The 21,219-nt window shown below is 41.9% G+C and overlaps 1 protein-coding gene across 1 annotated transcript in view; it reads left to right on the top strand.

Moving 5' to 3' along the window:
* Nucleotides 1-65: 65 nt before the first annotated feature.
* The window catches only part of GHR (growth hormone receptor), a 261,841-nt gene continuing 240,687 nt past the window's right edge, over nucleotides 66-21,219 (top strand). The window contains exon 1 of the mRNA XM_029940943.1: nucleotides 66-128. The gene's annotated coding sequence lies outside the window, so the exon portion shown is untranslated. The remainder of the gene's footprint in view (nucleotides 129-21,219) is intronic.

Raw genomic sequence — 21,219 nt, 5'->3', positions numbered from 1 at the left:
GCGGCTGCTGCTGAGCCGAGGCGGCGGCGGGGTCCCCGGGCTGGGGCCACGCAGGCCGGAGGCCCCCGCGCCCCCGGCCCCAGCGCGGAAGCGAACCCGCGCTCTCTATCCGGAGGCGAGGCTCGGAGGTACTGGAGGGGGGCTCAGGGAGTCGGGCTCATCTTTCCCCCTTCTGTGCTAGGGGGCCAGGGAGTGGACCTTGGGGCACCAGTTGTTTACGAAAGTGGCGATCTGACTTGTGTATTTACACGGCTGATTTTTTTCCGGGTGACTTGGGGGTTGGCTGTGCTCCCCTCCTCCTCGCGAAGTTGTTTTCTGCTGGTGGGTTGTTGTAACCCGATCCAGTGTGTGTGTGTGTGTGTGTGTGTGTGTGTGTGTGTGTGTGTGTGTGTGTGTGTGTGCGCGCGCGCGCGCGGGCGTTGGTGGGGGGCGTCAGGGAGTTGGGGGCGACCGGCGAGCCATCCCACGCTGGCGCCTGCTGTGACCGATGTTTGTGGTGTCTGGAGGGGCTGCCTCCGAAGCCAGTTTTGATGAAGTCGTAAAAGTTTTGCGAGTGGTTCTATTTGACATCAGCAGCGGTGCTGGGGCAGGAGCTGCTGAGGCTGCCGCTGCCGAGCGGGGAGAGGTCTCTGGCGGCGCTACCGGAGGCGAGAGGAGGTCGTCGGGCTGTGCTCGTCCACACCGCGCGCTCCTCCCCAAAGCGCACCGCCCTCTGCGCCTTGGTGCAGGCTGCAGCCACGCTTTGGCACCCGCGGAGTCGGGGTCAGTAGAGTCACGGCCGCCAGTCCCCATGAGCTGGAGTGGGTGGAAATCGTGGCGAGCCGAGCACCCCCGGCCCCCGACACACTTGTGGTTATGAAACCAACCAGGCTCAAAGTTTTGACAGAACTGCCCGGGTCATGAGAGCTGCGGGTGAGTGGGGTAGTGCCGTGTCAGGGGAGAGGGTGCAGGCTGCGCTTGCTGGGTGAGGGGCAGGGTCACCACTCGCGGGCGCCTGGGGGAGTCTATTTTGGGGCAAGCGCTTTATATCCAGCCGGAGTGGGGGACGCCTCCTCGGGCCGGGCTGCGGGAGTTGGTAACCTGGCTCCGGGTTCGTGTGCGGAACGGGTGTACGTGAGCACTGTGCGTGTGTGTGCGCGTGTGTGTGTGCGCCTGGGGAGGCGTGTCGGCGCCTGAGCCAGTAGGGTGTGCAGGGTGGGAGGAGGAGGCCAGAGAGGTGCCGCCCGCCGGTTTGTGCAGCCAGGAGACCTTGGAAAGGACAGGGAAAGGTAACGGGAGGCCAGAGGGTTAGTCGCAAGAGTTCCTTAGTGGGATTTAAATACTACGGACTTTAAAACGCTAAATAAACCCGTTGCCTTTGAGGAGCTGAGGGCTGGAGGTGAAGGTTCCGGGAGCTCTCAGGAGACTTGCAGAGGAAGGCGAGGGTTCTAAGACGCCTGTCTGTGTAGGCACAGAACCCCGGAGGCCCAGACCCAGTTGGAGCTGCGGATCTGAGATTCCCGGGGTGCGACTGTGCACAGCCCAGAGACTACACGGGCTCCGTGGTGTTTACCTTTAGAATCCCTGGCATGTGTGCCTGGGAAGGCACTCGTCTCTCCTCAGACATGTTGTGGCAGCTGTGCCCTAAGCCATTGGTGTTCTAGGCTCGTTTCCACCTGGGTCACCCTTGCAAGTCCTTTTCCCTGGGGTGCCTAGATATATAGACCTTGGAGGTAACTAGCAGGAGACATTTTCCAGATATTAAAATGCAGGATAGAAACAAAATAAAATAATTGGGTAGACAGGATTGTTGGGATTTGTTTCCTTTTGAGAAAAGCAAAGCTTGGGGTTCCCAGATTAGATTTCAAGGGGTCTCTGGCTTCTCTTCAGATGGACTTTAGATGGAGCTGGAAGGATGTGTTTTCAATCAGAGACCCTTGGAAAACATCGTTTGAGTTTAAGCACTACCGGTCCCTTATCTCCTTCCACACTTGTAAACTTTTTGATTCACATAAGTCTAAGGAAAAGTTGGTTAGTCAACATTCAGCTTTTCTTTTGGAGTAAATATATCACAGTGAAATTATAGTTTTGGTCTACTGAATTCCATGGAAAGCCAACACTTAATAGGCTAAGGTGTGAAAGGAAAGTCTGTAAATGCAATGACAAAGCGATGACTCCAGTGCATTTTTTTTCCCAAACCAAGCATAACTTTGTCTTGCAAATATTTGTTCAAGGCAGAGTTTGGGGTTGTGTTTTTGATTATTAGTGTGTAAACAGCAGATTCCACATCATAAACCACTTAGAATGGATACTAGACATCTTCTCCACTGTCTCTGGTGCTTGTGTTAACAGATGTGTACGGTGCTTGGTAACCTATGGGACTGTCATGTGCAGCATCTTGTTGGGTCAGGACAATGTTTATAGCATAATGTAATAAATGGAGCCCCAGTTGCAGCCTGCTTCTGCCAAGCGCATGAAACTCCCCAGCATGGAAACAAACCTTGAAGTTGGTCCAACTTGGCGAGCCTTTTTTGGCTGTCTGCTGCTAAGAATTGTTAATATAAAGATAAATCTGAGTGATACAGTGAGAATGTGGCACAGAAAATTGCTTAACTTAGAAAAACAGGCCTGGGTTGTATTGATTAGACCTGTTAACCTGAAGATTAAGCTTCTCTGGTCATTCCACTGGTAAATTGCACAATTATGGAGACTTGGTTTAGTTTTAGAGAACAATTAAAAACATGTCAATAATGAAAATAACTTAGTGTGTTTACATGTGTCCATAAAAACTCTCACTTGTTTTTTTTTTTTAAAAAAGAGGGTACTCTATAATCTCTAAGGTCACGGTTGAAATAATAAGAGACTTCAAATCATCTAATCACTTTCTGAATATTGAATAGAAAAGAATTGAAGTTTGGGGCACTTGGGTGGCCCAGTTAGTTAAGTGTCTGACTTCAGCTCCCTGCTTACGTCATGATCTCTCAGTGTGGGTTTGAGTCCACCTCAGGCTCTCTGTCAGGGCAGAGCCCACTTTGAATCCTCTGTCTCCCTCTATGTCTTCCCCTCCCCTGCTGGAGCTGCGTGCTCTCTCTCTCAAAAGAAAATAAACATAAAAAAAGAATTGAAGTTTGGTAAGGCTTTGGAGTCAACACTCTGCTCATTGTGTAAACAAAGCAGTGTAGGATGTCTTCTTGGCAAGTCATTTTTTTTCGACCTGGAGCAGTATAATATTAATGATGTGCCCAATAAAATGGTTAATGAGTATGATAGCCAACTTCAGAGGTACCTATCAGATGCATGAACTTCCACTTCAGTAGCCCTTTCTATAAATGCACCAGCCCACCTCTTGTTGAAAATAATCAGAGGGATTCAGAATCTTGCTTCCTTGCTGGCCAGTCCATTCTAGGAGAGATTCATTTTTAAAAAGTCCTGCTTTGCACTAAGTCAACACTTTCTTCTACATATTGACCTACTGTTCAGTTGCTGGAGCAACACACAATGAATCTAATCTCTCTTCCCTTTAAGTGCTGTATTTGAAAACAAACATTATGCCCCTTTTTCCTGAATTTTTTTTTTTTTGCTTATTCTTGCAGCTTTCCTCACCCACGGTGGGGTCCCACCCTTCCCTGCCCTGACCAATACGTCCTAGAGTCCACATTTACGCTACCCCGCCTCATGTTTGTCGTCTCAAATACAGATGTGAAATCCTTGGTTCTAGACTTTCTGTCTCCTTTAAGGCAGGTTAATATTCATGAACTATTTCAACCATCTCATTACACTCTTCACTAATTTCAAACCTGTAAACAAGATCACAACTTTTTTCAGATTATTAGTCATCCATGGTCAAAACATTATAATTGTTTCAAAGTATTTTAACTGTATTTAAATAATAAAATAGTTTTCTTTTCATGCCTGAACTTCCTATAAATCTATGGAAAGTGTCGTACTGTGCAGGTACATAGAATTCTACATGCAATGAAAATGGCTGCTTAATTTGTCCCTATCAGGGAACACCAAGCCAAAAAAATACCAGACGTAGAATGTTCTAAAGATGAGCAAATTGAAGTTGCATATCACAGACAGGTAGGGACTACGAGGTATTCTTTTCCCGGACCTTATGGTGTCTGCTTCCACAAGCATGAGTCAGTACCAGCAATCAGGCATTGACTGAAGGCTTGTTCTGTCCAAGTCAGAGTCTGCCATCTGGCCCTAAATGAGGTAAAAGTACAACAGACAGAAGTGCTTCCTTAGGCAACTGGGATTTAAATGTGCATACAGGACATGACTGAGTCAACAACCTCTCCCCTGCCTGGAGGTAAATGGTTTGTGATGTGGCAGGGAAGTCCAAAGCAGGTGTATCACTGCCTCGTTCTAAAGGAGGTTCCTGCCTCCTGCTGGGTGTCTGTATCCAAGTCAGAGAAAGGCTCTGATGGTCTTCACTTACCAAGCTCTAACCTTCTTGGAGGAAGGAAGTAAAGCTGGCATATCCAGGGGGAGAGGGTGTGGGTCAAAGGCAAGCACTTTGGGGCCCCTTGGACCCTAGGTTGAATTTGAGCTTTGCCATCGATGTGCAGATTTGCTCCTCTTCTTTGTGAAAATTAGAATGCTTACCACCCAGGGCCGAGGTATTTCCACATGGCCTAGCATTTACGGCACGCACTGCACATTAGACACCTGCCTGATGTCATTGATTTCCCTTTTATGTCTCTATCTGGGGCTTCCCAAAGAAGTTATGTTTCCCCTGCTACCAGCTGAGAATCTGCCTCAGCTGAGAATCTTCTGTCCTTTTGCAAGAAATGTTTATGTTTGATGATGATAACAGTGTTGTTTTTCTCAGCAAGTCTGAGTGTGAACAAAATAACCATTTTTCTTGATAAAGAGAGAAAACTAACCTGTGATATAGGCCGACATCTGGGCCTAGCAAAAGCCCCTACTTTGTGCATTGACCTTTTGTCAGAACAAAGGGCTGATGCAGTCTTGTGCTCTTTAATGAAATTGAATGCTGTCCCTCTCGTGTGTGTGTGTGTGTGTGTTTGCAGTGAGATTCCTCACTAAGTCCCTTGAATTATGATCTCCATCTATATTACATTTTCTTCTTTGCTTTATTTTGTTCTCCTATAAAGGAAGGAAATAACCAATGATAAAGTGCATATTTTTTTTAAAGTTCAAAAATTTATTTCACAACTCTCCACCTCCTACTTAGCCCCAACCTCCAGCAAAAAATAAAATAAAATAAAATTGCAGCTGACTCACTGACAAGTACTAGACAAGCAGTTTCCAACCCAAAGTTCTACTTTGGTATAAGAAACCTCAGGTTAGGATGGCATCATCTGACACAAAGTAGATGTTAGGGAACTTGTGTCCCTTCAAGCACTGCCTCCAGTGGGCAATGTAATTTTTGCAAACTATTGAATGCTCTTGGGTTTATTTATTTCTTACATGTTAATAACAGACAACAGCAACAAACATGAGGAATAAATAAAGATGCCCTCTTAGGATTCTTTTCAGGGCTGTGATTTGACTTCATTTGATGACTGAATTTCTGTTTTCTCTCAGCTCCTTTGGGACTTTGCTTGAATCTCTCTAAGAATACCTATTTCATTTGCTTTCAGTTTCATGGTCTGCTTTTTCATATCTGTCTTCCTTTCTAGGAAGGGTTCCTAAAAACAGGAAATAAATTGTATTTATATTTTTCCATTCTTTGCTGAATGCTCGTAAACACAGCAGCTGTGGAAAGAGTTAGTTTAATGAACATGGAATGCTTTGGATACTTGAGTTATAATTCATATCATTTATTTAATAAGATATAATTTTCATTTAAAAATTGTCTTTATTTTTAGAGAGAGAGAACAGGTAGGAGAGTGGGACAGAGGGAGGGAGAGAGAGAATCTTAAGCAGGCTTAATGTGGAGCCCGACATGGGCTTGTTCCCATGACCCTGGGATCATGACCTGAGTTGAAATCAAGAATCGGATGATCAACTGACTGAGCCACCCAGGTGCCCCAACAATTTCCAATATAAGCATCGAGAAATAGTGTTCACTTATTTTATTCCCTCACCATTAATATTTTTAATCAATTAAGGGAAACAGATAAAAATGTAATCACGGCTGTGCTTTCTGCAACCATACCAGCTCATCATGGTCTGATGCAGAAAACCTTTCTGAAACTTTTCTTTTGTTGTTTGTTGTTGACAGTTCCGTGAGGAGTACCAGATTCTTAAAAGAAGGATGATGGGGTGTCTGGGTGGCTCAGTGGGTTAAGCATCCAACTCTTGAGTTTGACTCAAGTCACGATCTCATGGTTGTGAGATCAAGCCAAGTGGAGTTCCGGGCCAAGCGTGGAGCCTGCTTAAGATTTTCTCACTCTTTCTCTCTCCCTTCTTCCCTGCCCCTCACCGACTCATGCTCGTAAGCTCTCTTGTGCGTGCACTCTCTCTCTTCCTCTCAAAAAAGTACAATGTCACCAATATATTTTTAGGAAAGGAAAGAAAAAGGATGACAGAAACAGTCATGGTTTAGTTTAAGTTTCTTTCTTCAGTGCCTCTCATTACCTTTTGATACAGGCAGCGAAACCTTAGGTCAGGCACCAATTTTACTTAATAATGATCCATAAGAAGTCTGTGATTTTGTCAGAAATTGTTGGGCTGTGTCTTTTTAATTAGCATCTAAACCTACCTTCAAATACTCCCATTTCAAAATCATAGATAATTTCTTCTACAGAGTCCTTAAAACTTCCAGATGTGTTTACTGCTTCGATTAGGCCTTGCCTCTTTTGTTATTGACAAGACGTCCATCAGTTTTCTTTAGAATAATATCATTATAATCACAATGAATTATACTTCTTAGATTGTGAATTTGGGTAAACATAAGCACATCTAGCTCCAGCTGGCTGGGCTTCTGAGTGAACAGTGTATCCTAGTGAAGATGCTCATGTCACGGGGATTTGACGCAGATGGTGGAGAATACTCTGAGAAAGCCCTTATTCAGTATCAGAACACCAAAAGATTTTGCAAGTTGAATAGGTGCTTTTCTGTAGTTACCTGTGATGGTATGTCTGCTATGCTAGACATTTGCTACAGTAACTCCCCTTGATTATTTCCTCAGCTTATAAAATAAAACATTTAAAGTATATTATTTAGAAACTTTAAAGAGGTATTTTTCTCTGTCCCTTTAGTGTATATTAGATATATCATAAAGTCATTGATCCAAAGAAAAATTCCCTTTTTTCTTGCTTAAAAAGTGTACTTTATCATAATAAACATCATATCTATCTTTTGTTGCTTTGAGTTGCCATATCAAAAAAAAAAAACTTGAGTATAACTGATACAAAGTAGACATTCCCGAGGATGCTTATTGAAACAGAAGGTGCTAAAGCGATGCAGCTCATCTCAAGTCTGGTGATGGCAGGTAAAAAGCTGTAGTCGAACTTCCAGTTCTGATGGCCATTGGTTAGGCAGCCTTTGTCCTTGGTCAGGAAGATGGCATATGATTCTAATTCACCCTCTGTGTGTGGCTTCTTTAGACACCTTCCAGCTGTGTCATTGTTATCCCAGAAAACCTCAATTTGGCAAAGTGAAGTGAAGAATAGTCTGGCACAGCATATGTGAATGATGAATGATGGAAAAGGTGCTACAGACCCAGCCTCTGGGGCGGCCTCCTGCCCCACGGGTAGAGGAAGACACAAGAACCCTGCACAGGAGGTTGACCATGAAGGAAACATACTATGTCGCTTTGCAGCATATCAGAAAGATTGAAGAGGAGTAAGAATGAAGAGGAATGATTTCCTTCATATCAGCAGTCAGCATAGTATCTTATTTCCTTTAGAGCCAGAGGTAGAACAGTGCTTTGCTTGTCATAGAATGGTTGTTTAATAAATATTTTTTGATTCCTTAGTTTGTAGCAAACCAGAGAAATGAAGTGTCGATAAGAGGTATGTGGCGATCTAGGGGCAAAGGGATAGGGATCAGGTCAAGTGACAACTAGTTTCTAAGTCCGTGATACAAATTTGGTATTATTCTGATTAGGTTAATGGTGACACCCACACTTGATGACCAGCTTTCCCAGGGGGATCCTGTTCAGGGCCTTGGCAATGTCAAGAAGTTTTTAGTATTTGAAGTAAAATGGACACGTGTGGAATTTTTCTGTACAACTCATTAGGACTTGGGAGACATATCCAGTTTGCCAGCTCAGTAAGCCTGTTATCAAAGAGCAGGAAATTTTAATTCTCTTTGCTTTTGTCATGTAAACTTTATTGCTTTTATATATTCCTTTCAGTACCTGTAGGGCGTGTGAGAATTAGGAATGTCATCTGAAAAGTACTTTGAAAACTACTTGGGAAAAAGATGCTGAATAAATAAAAATTTTTATTAGCCTGCAGGATGTAAGTTTGGCCAAGCTAGTGGTATTTTTGGGATTACTGAAAAATCAAAGACAGGACATATATTTATTGAGTCTACTGTGTTCCCAGGAATGTGCTAGACACTCTGGGGAATATAAAAGTAGTATAAGACATGACCCTTGACTCTGGGGCCTATCATTCACGCTAGGAAGGCAGCACTAATAATGTCTGTTTTGTGATTAAGGGACAGTAGAAAATGATACAATTTAAGGAAAGGTTCTATTACAGGCTATAAATGCTATATTTATTTTATTTGTTGGGCCTGAAGTATTTGGGGCAAGCACTTACGGGCAAAGTGGCTTCTGAGCTAGTACTTACACTCTGGCATATATATATGAGAGGTGTATGTGCGAAGGTTAGGAACTGAGCACCAGGAGGCATATCCCGAACTCACTGGGGTCACTTATTACAGGGAAGCAGGCTGGGTATTCCAGGCTATGGGTTTGTTTTCCACAGGAAGCCTTCCTCGTTGTTTATCATGGATGCTACATATAGGTCCATCCCTACTGTAGGGCTATTGGGATAGCTGTCCTGAACCTAGTCCTTGCTGGAAGTGGGGGGGGGGGTAGGTGACTGTTGTGGGGTGTTTCTGTGTGCTTGTCTTATATGAACGTATGTAAATTCAATTTGAATATTTCTTTACAAATTTTTTTTCATATTTTATTTATTTTTGAGAGAGAGACAGACAGACAGACAGACTGACAGACAGTGCAAGTAGGGGAGGGGCAGAGAGAGAGGGAGACACAGAATTTGAAGACAGCCTCCAGGCTCTGAGCTAGCTGTCAGCACAGAGCCTCACACAGGGCTTGAACCCACCAACCGTGAGATCATGACCTGAGCCGAAGCTGGACTCAACCAACTGAGCCACCCAGGCGCCCCTCAATTTGAAAATTTATTTTTTTAACAGTATTCCAGGAGGTCTGTAAAAGATACCAACAGTATCACTTCCCTTCAAGAATATGATCTTGATTGGAACCTTACAATGGTAGAATTGGCTTGTGATTCCCTCTCTCACCCCCACTTCCCTACCGCATGCTATGATGACAGTTTTGGCCCAGTAGGGCCATATAAGTAGGGCCTTATAAAACTTGAGATCATTCACCAGTCTTTCTTAACAAAGGCACTGACTCTCTGCTAGGCACTCCCTAGGGACATTCAGAAATATGGCTGTTACAAGGACTAGAAAGAGCTATCGGCAAAAGACATGAATAGACATTTTTCCAAAGAAGACACCAGATGGCCAACAGACACATGAAAAGATGGTCAACATCACTCATCATTAGGGAAATACAAATCAAGACTACAATGAGATATTACCTCACATCTGTCAGTATGGTTAAAATCAACAGCACAAGAAAAAAGAGGTGTTGGCAAGGATGTGGAGAAAGGGGAATCCTCTTACAGTGTTGCTGGGAATGCAAACTGGTGCAGACACTGTGGAAGGCAGTATGGATGTTCCTCAAAAAGTTAAAATAGAAGTACCTTATGATCCAGAGATTGGAAATACTAGGTATTTACCCAAAGAATATAAAAATACTAATTTGAAGGGATACATGCACCCTAATGTTTATAGCAGCATTGTCTATAATAGCTAAATTGTGGAAACTGACTAATGATAAAGAAGATGTGATACATATACATATATATGTATATATCATATATAATGGAATATTACTCAGCCATAAAAAAGAATGAAATTTCACCATTTGCAAAAACAAGGATGGAACTACAGAGTATAATACTAAGTGAAATAAGTCAGAGAAAGACAAATATCATATGATTTCACTCATATGTGGAATTTAAGAAATAAAACAAATGAGCAAAGGGAAAAAGAGAGGGAGACAGAGGGAGAGACAAACCAAGAAACAGACTCCTAATTATGAGGAATAAACTGGTGGTCACCGGAGGGGAGGTGGGCAGGGGGAATGGGCTAAATAGCTAATGGGGATTATAGAGGGCACTTGTTGTGATGAGCATAGGGTGTTATATGGAAGTGGTGAACATCTGAAACTAATATTGCACTGTATGTTAACTGGAATTTAAATAAAAACTTAAAGATGGGAGTTATAGACTTTTTTTAGTACCCAGAGTCAGGATGCTAAATTTCTGTAATGCCAGGGGCAGCCCTACACAAGGAAGAGTTATATGCCCTCAAATGCCAGTAGACTGCTGTTGAAAACTGAGTCTAACATCCTCACTTTATTTATAGGTAAGGAAGTGGGAGTCCCTGAAAAGTGACAAGACTTCTCTAGGATTAAAACTCCACTGTGCCAGTGACAGATTTATAACCCAGTTCTTCTAGCATTCTTTCAAGGGTTCTTTCTGCTATACCACGTTCCCACCCCAAAACACGGACTTTACCCATGGAATGGTGCGTTGTTTACCTCTGTCATTCATATGTGAGAGTGACAGCTGTGTTAACTACCTGAGTGGGTGGGTTGTGAATTGAGGCAAATGACACCTGACAAGCAGTCCTTTTTGCTGTGAATTAGGGCTGGCAGATGCCCTCTGAGGTGCCAGCCACTGTGAAAGCCTGATGGTAGTTTGGCATTCTGGAAAGGGCATGGAGTAGGCTTTGGAATCCTATAAATATGGCTTTTCTGATAAGATCTGAATCCAGCTTTGCCATTTACTACCTTTACCACACTCAGAAAGTTTGCTGAACTCCCTCAGCTTTATCTGCAAAATGGGTATAGTGATTTTTACTTTACAAAGCTGTTGTAACTTATAGGAGTCAAAACCATGCCCAGCTCATATTGGACACTGTGGAAAGTGAACATTCCCTGCAGCCCCCTTTTGAAGGACTTGGAGAAAGGAGACTTACTACCTTCACCCATAAAAGATCACTTGGTATCTGTTTTTTTCCCCTCCTCTGCCTTTCTCTATTCCACCAAATTTAGGGCTTCAATGAGTCGTTGACGTGTTTCTTTTGTTTAAACTATTGAAACATCCCTCCTTCAGTGGAGTACTGCTGGCTAGAGGTTAGTTTCTTGTGACTGTACTGTCAATGTGCCTAGACTATTACTGTGCAATGAAATGAAACCTATATCCAGGTGATTATTGGTGGCTAATGAAATTTGGATTTTGAAATCAATATTAAAAGTCAGTCCTGGATATATATGTTTATCAGAGAGATTTCTACCAGTGTTGGGAGACCTTCTCAGGCAAGGTGATACTGTCTGTATCAGGGATAAATTGAAAGCTGGCCTGTTGGCAGGGCACCTAGGTGGCTCAGTCGGTTAAGCGTCTGGTTTTGGCTCTGATCATGATCTTGTGGTTCATGGGTTCGAACCCTGTGTCAGGTTCTGTGCTGACAGCTAGCTCAGAGCCTGGAGCCTGTCTTCAGATTCTGTGTCTCCCTCTCTCTCTGACCCTCCCCTGCTCACGCTGTCTCTCTCTCTCTCTCTCTCTCTCTCTCTCTCTCTCAAAAATAAATAAAACATTAAAAAATAAAAAAAGAAGAAAAGTGGCCTGTTGGGGTGGTAGTGTTGTGGTAAGGGGACTTTCTGGGTAAAGAATAGCCTATGGTGATCTGCTGAAAGCTACCAGAGCCTGGAGGAATGCCCACAAAAGCCTAAGAGGGTTTCAGTCCTTGACTGAGGAAATAACGCAGACTTTGACACCAAGGTGCAAACTTTCCCATTATTGAACACTTTAAAATTGCTTTTCTTTGTTAAAAGATAATTCTCTAAAAAGGTAAATTGATGATTCTTCTACAGATATAAAATGAACAAATGGAAAATGATACAGATATTAATTAATGAAGTAACTTAAAAAGATATTTGTAGCCCTTTCAGAGGAGAACTCGAGGAACCACAAATTTATATATAAAGGAATGTTGAAGATAATTTGCAAAATCCAATCTATCTACAAGACAGTAATCAACTGGACACAGCAGACTTGCACTGTACAGACAAAAATTATTTTTATGGCTGATTTCTACAGGTTAACTTCTGACTTCTCAGAGCTAAAAAGCAGCAAAGTCAAAGACAAAGGCTCTGATCTCCTTAGAATCAGCTAATCCCTGGGGGCCTCAGAATTCCACTGAAAGGATATCCACTGATCTCCTTTCTCATTGCAAAGTCAGGAGTTGACCTTATACCTTTATGATTCCACTAGCCCATTCCTGCTTGACCCCCTAATTTGCTGATGAAAATTTGGGAAAGTGGGAATCCTAGAACCTTTGGAATTCTCTGTCTCTCCCAAATAAATTTAGTTTTAAAAACTTTTGATTATGGGAAATTTTAAGTACATACAAAATAAAGAGAATAGTATTTTGAGCCTTGGGTGTCCATTCCTCAGCTTCCAAAGTCATCAATATTTTGCTCATCACATTTCATCTTTCCACCCTGCTCCTGAGTATTTTAAAGCAATCCCAGGCATCCTGTGTTTTTTCATTTGTAGATGTAACTACTGTAACATGCGTGTCTAACAAGTAAGCCTCCTATTTTTTTAGTAACCACACAGTCTATATTTTATGGAGATAGAGAGATATACTTTGAGGGGACATTATACTCTTCAGGCCTGACTTTGTGATATGTTAAGGGGGCATTTCAACAAAATAAAATCAGTGTGTGTGTGTGTCTATCTTCATAGGACTGGTTATCTCTTGTCATTCAGGCCCCAGGTCAAATGTCACCTTCTCAGAAGGGACAGCACCTCTCTGACCCCAATCTAATAGAGTAACCTTCCCCAAGCTAGGTCATTCTATCATATGACCATGTTTTCTTTTGACATTATTTATCACTATCTAATATTATCTTGTTTATTATTTCCTGTTGTTTGTCCCTTTCCACTGACAAAAGTGTAAACTCCTTAATAGTAGGGACCTTTTTTGTCTCATTCACTTTGTATCCTATAGAAGATCCTCAGGAAGTTTTGGCTGAATAAATAAATGAATACCTTTTTGTGGTTAAGAGGTTTTTTTAGCATTCTTCCAGACATTTAATTATCTTTAAAAAATTTTTTTATTTTTATTTATTCTTGAGAGAGAGACAGAGCATGAGAAGGGGAGAGGCAGAGTGAGAGAGGGACACAGAATCGGAAGCAGGCTTAAGACTCTGAGCTGTCAGCAAAGAGCCCAACTCGTGGCTCGAACTCATGAACTGTGGGATCTTGACCTGAGCCGAAATCGAACGGTTTACCGACTGAGCCACCCAGGCATCCCAATTCTCTTTCACATATCCAAAAATGTGTGGCTTTCACGTGCCAGCTGCTAGCATGTTTATAATTTGGTGATTTTCCTCATGGTATGGAGTGAGGAGCACCTTCCAGGGACCAAAGATAATCCCGGATGGCTAGAAATACTTCCTTGTAAATTATCTTGAACTGATATATGTAGTAGCCACTTTATCAGCAAATACAGTCAGGAATAATGTCTTGGTTTGGATTTCTCCCAGAAGCTGACCATGAAATAAGGATTCAGGTAAAAGTTTATTTAGAGAAGTGATATAAGGAAGGGAAAGGAGCCAATAAGGGTGCATTATGAAGCAAGATACCTTTGGCAACTAGAGTTTCTGGGCTTCTCAGAGAGATTTTGGGAGCCCAGGCAAAACACACATCTCAGAGGCCCTCTCATGCCAGAACTGAAAGGTTTGAATATTCTCCCACCAACTTTTATCAGGCTTAGTTCCTGGTCACTAATGGAGGGGAGGACAAAGCAGTGTCCACAGGCAAGAGCCAACCCTTAGGCAAAGAAATGCAGGTGCTGGCAGCTAGGAATTAGGGAGTATGAAGCAATAGAGGTGAGGGGCTCTGGCTGGCGAAGGGACAGGCAACTTGTACTGAGTAAGACAATGTGTTTTTTAAATAAACTTCTTGTTTGGACTAATTTCAAATTAACAGAAATTTGCAAAGAAAAATACAAGAGTTCCTTGCCCAGTTTTCTCTCATGTTAATATTCATAGTCATGGTCTAGTTACCAAAACTAAGAAACAAATATTACTACAATACTATTAACTAGAATCCAGACTTTATTTGTATTTTCTCTATTTCAACTAATGTCCTTTTTGTATTGTAGGATTCCATTTATAATATCACATTGCATTTAGTTTTACCATTTTTAAATAATACACATATACTCTTTGATTTGAGCCTTCTCGTGATCAACTAACTAGTCTTTGTAATTAGGTGGTTAAGTTCTCAGAGTGAAAATACAATGATGTTGACATCCAACATCACTGTGAGACATCTAAAATCATTGTGAGACAAGGCTATGTTTTGAAAACAAAACAAATATATCCAAACAATAAGAGCAAAATTCTATTCAAGAGACATATGTGTAGATGAGCTTTCATCAGTTAGCTATGAAGTTCTCGTAACCGTGTGATGACTTGGAAGAAATTTGGTTTTGCACATGTGTCCTGATCATCCTGACACCCTAAAAATCAGACATGACTGAGTCCTTCCAAGCTGCCTAGCATTGTATGTGAGTGTTGTACTTAATTCTGCTGTAAGTCACATAGCCTGAGACTGTCAAGACTTACTTGCTCAGAGCTCTGCAGGTGGCACATGACACCACTGAGATGAAGAGCATGTCTTCTGCGTTGGGCGCCTACACTCTTGCTCCGATACTCAGTGATCCCCATTTTTCTCCGCTTGTCCAACACCTCACTGTGGTGCCTTTGTGCTAGGCATGTGGTCTTGGACAAGTCTGCATTATCAAACTGTGATGGACGTGGATGCATGGGTACTTCTTTTTTTTTTCTTTTTACAGTGACCTTGAAAACTCTTTTTATTTTTATTTTTTAACATAGTTTATTGTCAAGTTGGTTTCCATAGAACACCCAGTGCTCACCCCAACAAGTGCCCTCCTCCATGCCTATCACCCATTTTTCCCTCTCCCCCATCCCTCATCAACTCGGTTTGTTCTCCGTATTTAAGAGTCTCTTGTGGTTTGCCTCCCTCCCTCTCCTTAACTAATTTTTTCCCTTTCCCCTCCCCTATGGTCCTATGTTAAGTTTCTCCACATGGTATATTTCTAAGTGAGCTGGGTTAAGTGCCAGCCTGAAATCTGTGAATTTTTTCAAAGCCTACCTGATATTTGTAAAACCTGTCATCTTGACATCCACATACATTGACCACAGAGCTCTTCAGAAGGTAACCTATATACCAGTGATAAAGGTTTTATTTATTTATTTTTTATTTAAAATTTTTTTAATGTTTTATTTATTTTTGAGAGAGAAAGAGAGACAGCTTGAGCAAGGGAGAGTCAGAGAGAGGGGGAGGCACAGAATCTGAAGACCGGCTCCAGGCTCTGAGCTAGCTGTCAGAACAGAGCCCAGCACAGGGCTCGAACCCACGAATCATGAGATCATGACCTGAGCTGAAGCCAGTCGCTCAACCAGCTGAGCCACCCAGGTGCCCCAACCAGTGATAAAGTTTTGATACCGGACTAAATAACAAGCTTGTAAGCAAGCATCTCTAAAGAGCAGAGCATTGATGTTGTGTAATAATTAAAATATTTTACTGTTTTATACTGCATTTGAGTTTGGATAGTTGACCTCCATTTTTCAGCCTTTTCATAGTTTTTTTTTGAAGTGTTACATCAGGGATATAGAGCATTCAGTGAAATCTCTCACTACTCTATACTTACAGTGGCCCAACCAAAACTTTGATTGCCTTAGAATGCAGGATATAAAATTCACAAGGAAAATTTTTTATAAATTATTTGGGCTTTGACTCTAGGAAAATAAACAACATGAATATCTAGGTTAACCAATGCTGAAATTCCTCTAACCTCTAATTATAAATTCAGAAAATAATAGGCTTTAAGGTTTTTTAAAATTTATTTTTACTTTGATTGCAAGCTTTTGGAAACCTAGAGTTAGGATCTAATACACAATCTATGTAAAACACAAATTATTGGGTCACTATGAAATCTAACTTCCAAGAAGATACCAAGGGGCAATCATGTGAAAATTGACTTTTTTTTTTTTAAAGAAGGAATAAGCAGGGGCTGACTGAAAGGTAATTGCTTCAGACTCTAATGTTTAAAGCATTAGACATTTTTTAATAGTTTATTATCAAATTGGTTTCCATACAACACCTAGTGCTCTTCCCCACAAGTGCCTTCCTCCATCACCACCACCTCTTTCCCCCCTGCCCCTTTCCCTTCAACCCTCAGTTCATCTTCAGCATTCAATAATCTCTCAAGTTTTGCGTCCCTCTCTCTCCCCAACTCTCTTTCCCTCTTTCCCTCCCCCTGGTCCTCCCTTAGGTTTCTCCTGTTTTCCTGTTAGACCTATGAATGCAAACATATGGTATCTGTCCTTCTCTGCCTAACTTATTTCACTTAGCATGACACCCTCTCATATGACAGCATTAGACATTTTTAAAAGAGAAAAACCATTACCTTTCAGAACCTGTGTTCAAAACTGTTTTCTTTACTTAAATGGCTACTTTAAGTTGACATGGTTTTAAACCATGACCTCCGATCCTTTGTATGGGCAATTATGGCACAATATGTTCATGCAGATTTGCAAACCATGCTCTAGCAAGCTCCCTTGGTGGGGCCATGGGGGCTCCAGAAGAGAGGGCCGGCTGGCTACACCACAGGCCTCCAACCCCAGCAAGATGCTGCACGTTCATCTGTTTTACACATAGTGCTTCAGAGAAATTTTAAGTTGAAGAAACTGCCTCTATCTTTAAAAAAAAGCAAAAAAACAAAAAAGGTTTTATTTTTAAAAATTTTTTTAAATTTATTTTTGAGAGACAGAGACAGCTCGAGCAGGGGAGGGTCAGAGAGAGAGGGAGATACAGAATATGAACCAGGTTCCAGGCTCTGAGCTAGCTCTCAGCACAGAGCCCAACGCGGGGCTCCAATCCATGAACTGTGAGATCATTACCTGAGCCAAAGCCAGACACTTAACTGACTGAGCCACCCAGGTGCCCCCAAGAAAGGTTTTAAAATCCCATTGTAGAGTTCCTTATATGGAACAGATTGCTTTCGTGACTGCCTCTCAGTAGGCAGTCCTCTGGTTTCTAGAGGAAAATTCGCATTCAGATTCATTTTCCAACTCCTAGACTCTAAGCTCCTATAGGGTAAAGGACTGCATATTCTCTACTTAGTGGGCACGCAATGGTTGGCCTCACCAGTTGTGTGGGCAGCATTAAGGAAGTGCTTACTATGACCCAGGGCTCTATAAAGTTCTTTTCCATGTTGAATTGTTTAATCTTATGTGCAACACCCTCCCCCCCGCCCCCCGCCATGATCCACTGAATTCTACATTTAGTGCAACTGTGTCATTAGAAGGTTAAATAATTTGTGCAAGGACCCAACCATTGGCGAGTGGCACAGTCAAGAATCAAGCCAATCTTCCTAAATCTGTCTCTAACTCCCATACTTCTAACCATTTTCGCCACCACTATGTGATGGTTTTAACACAATGTTCACACATTTTTTGATATTTCTAGAGGTGGAGTCCAGGTTCCTTCTCCTTGAGTGTGGGCCAGATTCAATGATTCATTTCTAATAAATAGAGTAGAAGTGAAGATGTGCAACTTTAGAGACTAGATCATTCAAAGGATTGTGGCTTCTGTCTTGGTTGCTCTGTCTTTTGGATCATTCTGTCAGGAGGAAACCTGTTGCTGTGTTTTGAGCTGCCCTATGGCTACACCCAGATGGAAGGGTAGTGAGGGAGTCCTGTAGCCAGTGTGGAATGAAGAGCTCAGGCTCCCAGTCCAATAGCCAGTATGAAATGGAAGCATCTTGATGACTGCCACCATGAGAATGACTTTGGAGGTAGAGCCTTCAGACCCAGTCCAGCTACAGAAGACTCAAGCCCCCGCCCCTCAACAGTTTGACTGCAACCTCATGAATGTCCTTGAGGCAGAACAACCCAGCTTAAACCTCTTCCAGGTCCCTGCCCAAGACTGTAAGATAATAAATATTTGTTGTTTTAAGCTGCTAAGTTTTGGGTTAATTTGTTATGCAGTAATAGATAACTAAGGCAGTTATCACTGCCTTGATTATTTTTTAAAAAAGAAATTGTCTTAATTTCGTTAAATCTTAAATTTTGAAATAATGACACAGCTAGGAGGAGTTTTCCAGAAAAAAAATGATACTAAATGTAACTAGTAAAATATTAATACCCAATTAACATAATAGTTATGATGATTTCTCTGCGATTTGGGATTTTGTAATCAAAATGACAAGTACTTTAAAAATCCATGATTTAAAGAGGAAGGATATTAATAATAACCACATTGCCGAAGATAGCATTTTGAACTTTCAAAAAATTCTCATGGGAAAACTCAGGAAGTGTTCTGTTTGATAAGTTATCACTCATAATCTTAAGTTGTTAGGAGCATGCTTGCACTTTACGTGATTTAAAGAGGGACATAAAACAAAGTTGAATTTTAACCTCTTCCCTGGTGATTTTACCCAGCTTTTCAAAGAGGGTCCCAAAAGCTCACAGGTCAAGCCACTTCTTGATTTACTCTGCCTGACAAATTGCATTAACTCTGCTTTATGGCCACTTGCAGTTTAATAAATGACTTGGACTTTGATTAATATCTTTTAGCTTGAGACCAAGAATTTGTATAAGACTTTGGGATATAATGCTATAAACTTATTTAAAGATGGTCTCTGAAAGCTGGAAAGTGATGCATTAGCATGGTTTTAGTACATGCATAGGTACTGAATTTGGAGTTTTAAGGTTTATTTATTTTTGAGAGAGAGAGAGAGAGCATGAGCAGGGGAGGGGCAAAAAGAGGAGGACAGAGGATCCAAAGTAGGCTCTGCACTCACAGTAGTGAGCCCAATGTGGGGCTCAGACTCACGCAAGATCATGACCTGAGCCAAAGTTGGACACTTCATTGACTGAATTTGAAGTTTTTTAAGTCCTCACAGAAGATCCTACTTGATTTTCCTTTAAAAATTACGTGAAAGTGATTTTTTTCTTATGTAATTACAAAGCGATTTAAGTGCATTAAGAAATTCATCATGAAGTAGATATGGCTACTTCTTGTTGTAATCAGAATGAAAGTAAGGTAGAGATGCTGGTTTTCCTGGCCTAAGCTGGAGAACACAGATCAGACTCTCCTAGTCCTTCCCTTTCAATGTTTTTCGTATATACTTGATCTTGACCTTGATTCATGGGTTTGTGCTGCAGGGGGAGATGAAGAGGAATGCTGATAGCCTGCGTGTAAAAATCAATATTACCACATTCATTCATATACTCACCTACTCACAAACTCATTAATTTAATGTATACTTTGCCCAGAATAGTGGACTAGATGCTAGAATAGTATGATAAGCAACCCAGAAATAGTCTCTTTTCTACTGGAGTTCGTGGTCTAGGATGGCGACAGACATTAACCAAGTATAATTAAAAAATTAAAACTGGTATGGGGTACCTGAGTGGCTCAGTTGATTAAGTGTCCGACTCTTGATTTTGGCTCATGATCTCATTGTCATGGGATCAAGCACTGTGTCAAGCTCTGTGCTGAGTGTCAAGCCTGCTTGGGATTCTCTTTCTCTTCCCCTTCCTCACGTGTTCTCTCTCTTCCTCTCTGTCAAATAAATAAATAAACATTTTTTAAAAACCTGGTGTAACTAATACGAAATAAAAGTATAAGGGGACTTGATCTGTTTGAAGCCTGGTGGTTGAGGAAGGCTTTCAAAACAAAGGCTTTCAAAATAAGACATTTAAAATCTAAAGGAATGGAAGTGGGACAAAGATGGAAGAGCAATCTGGGCAGAGGGAACAGGAGTCAGGAAGATACCTGGTACTTTTGAAAACTAAAAACAGTCAGTGCGACCAGCGTTCAGAGCGGGAAAGGAGTATAATATAAGAAGGGGCCAAAGAAGGGACTCTATCTTACATGGCATTGCAAACTGTGTTATAGTCTTTTGTTTATCATAGAGCAATAGAAAACCATAGAAGATTTTGAAGCGGGGGCAGGAGGGGCACAATCAGATCTGCATTTTAAGGAGATTGCCTGGCTCTCAGAGGCCAAGGACAGAGAATAGTTTAAATGTTGATAAAGGGAACTGGAAAGTCCTGTAAATGTCCTTTGATAGTGAAGTGGATGTCTTGCAGGGCTTTAAGGAGAGATACATTGGTGCAGTGATGGAGGCAGAGGCCAGAATAAAGTGTCACAGTGAGTGGGTGGGAAGGGAAGGAGACAATGGATATAGTAACTGGAGACATTTGACTGTCAAGGGAATCAGAAGGACAGCTGTAGCTGGAGAAGGAAACAGTGCAGGGAGGGGATTGGAGTATGTTTAAACGTTGATAGGAAAGAGCAATTGGGTGGATAATTAATCACATAGGTTTCCTGAGAAGATAGGAGTAGTTAGATCCAGAGCGCATGGGAGTAATTAGAGAGGAAAAAGGGTTCCAGCCCTGCAGTTCGGGAGGTGAGGGGTGGGGCGGAAGGAGGAGGAATGTGTGCAGATGCTGAGGTGTAGCTGAAAGTTAAAGATGTTTCTGTTCCATGACTTCTATCTGTTCTATGGCTTCTATCTGCTTTGAAAGGTTAGTCAGGTGTGAGACAGAAAAGAGGTAGCATACTGGAAAAGAAAGGATATAATTTCAGGTGTTTGGAGAGGAGAGAGAAAGCTAGAACATAAAGGGAATAAATTAGTAAAGCTTGGTAGGATTGCTAGTCATTGCTTGATGGCCAAACTGAGGTTGATGATAACAAATTCATGGTAATACCACTGTTAAAAGTATTACAAAATATGTGACCCTTTCTGGTAGTGTTCTGTAGTTCACCAGGTACAGAGAAAGGGGACTATCTAGGCCTAGGGTCTTGTCCGAGAGATATGACGGGAAGATGACAGCGGCACGGGGGCCATGGAAATGACAAACCGGGAGTCAAAGTCAAAGCTGGT

The sequence above is a fragment of the Suricata suricatta genome, chromosome 6 (assembly GCF_006229205.1).
Source record: "Suricata suricatta isolate VVHF042 chromosome 6, meerkat_22Aug2017_6uvM2_HiC, whole genome shotgun sequence".
NCBI lineage: Eukaryota > Metazoa > Chordata > Mammalia > Carnivora > Herpestidae > Suricata > Suricata suricatta.
The sequence above is the reverse complement of the archived record's forward strand: the minus strand, read 5'-3'. Positions and strand labels throughout refer to the sequence as shown.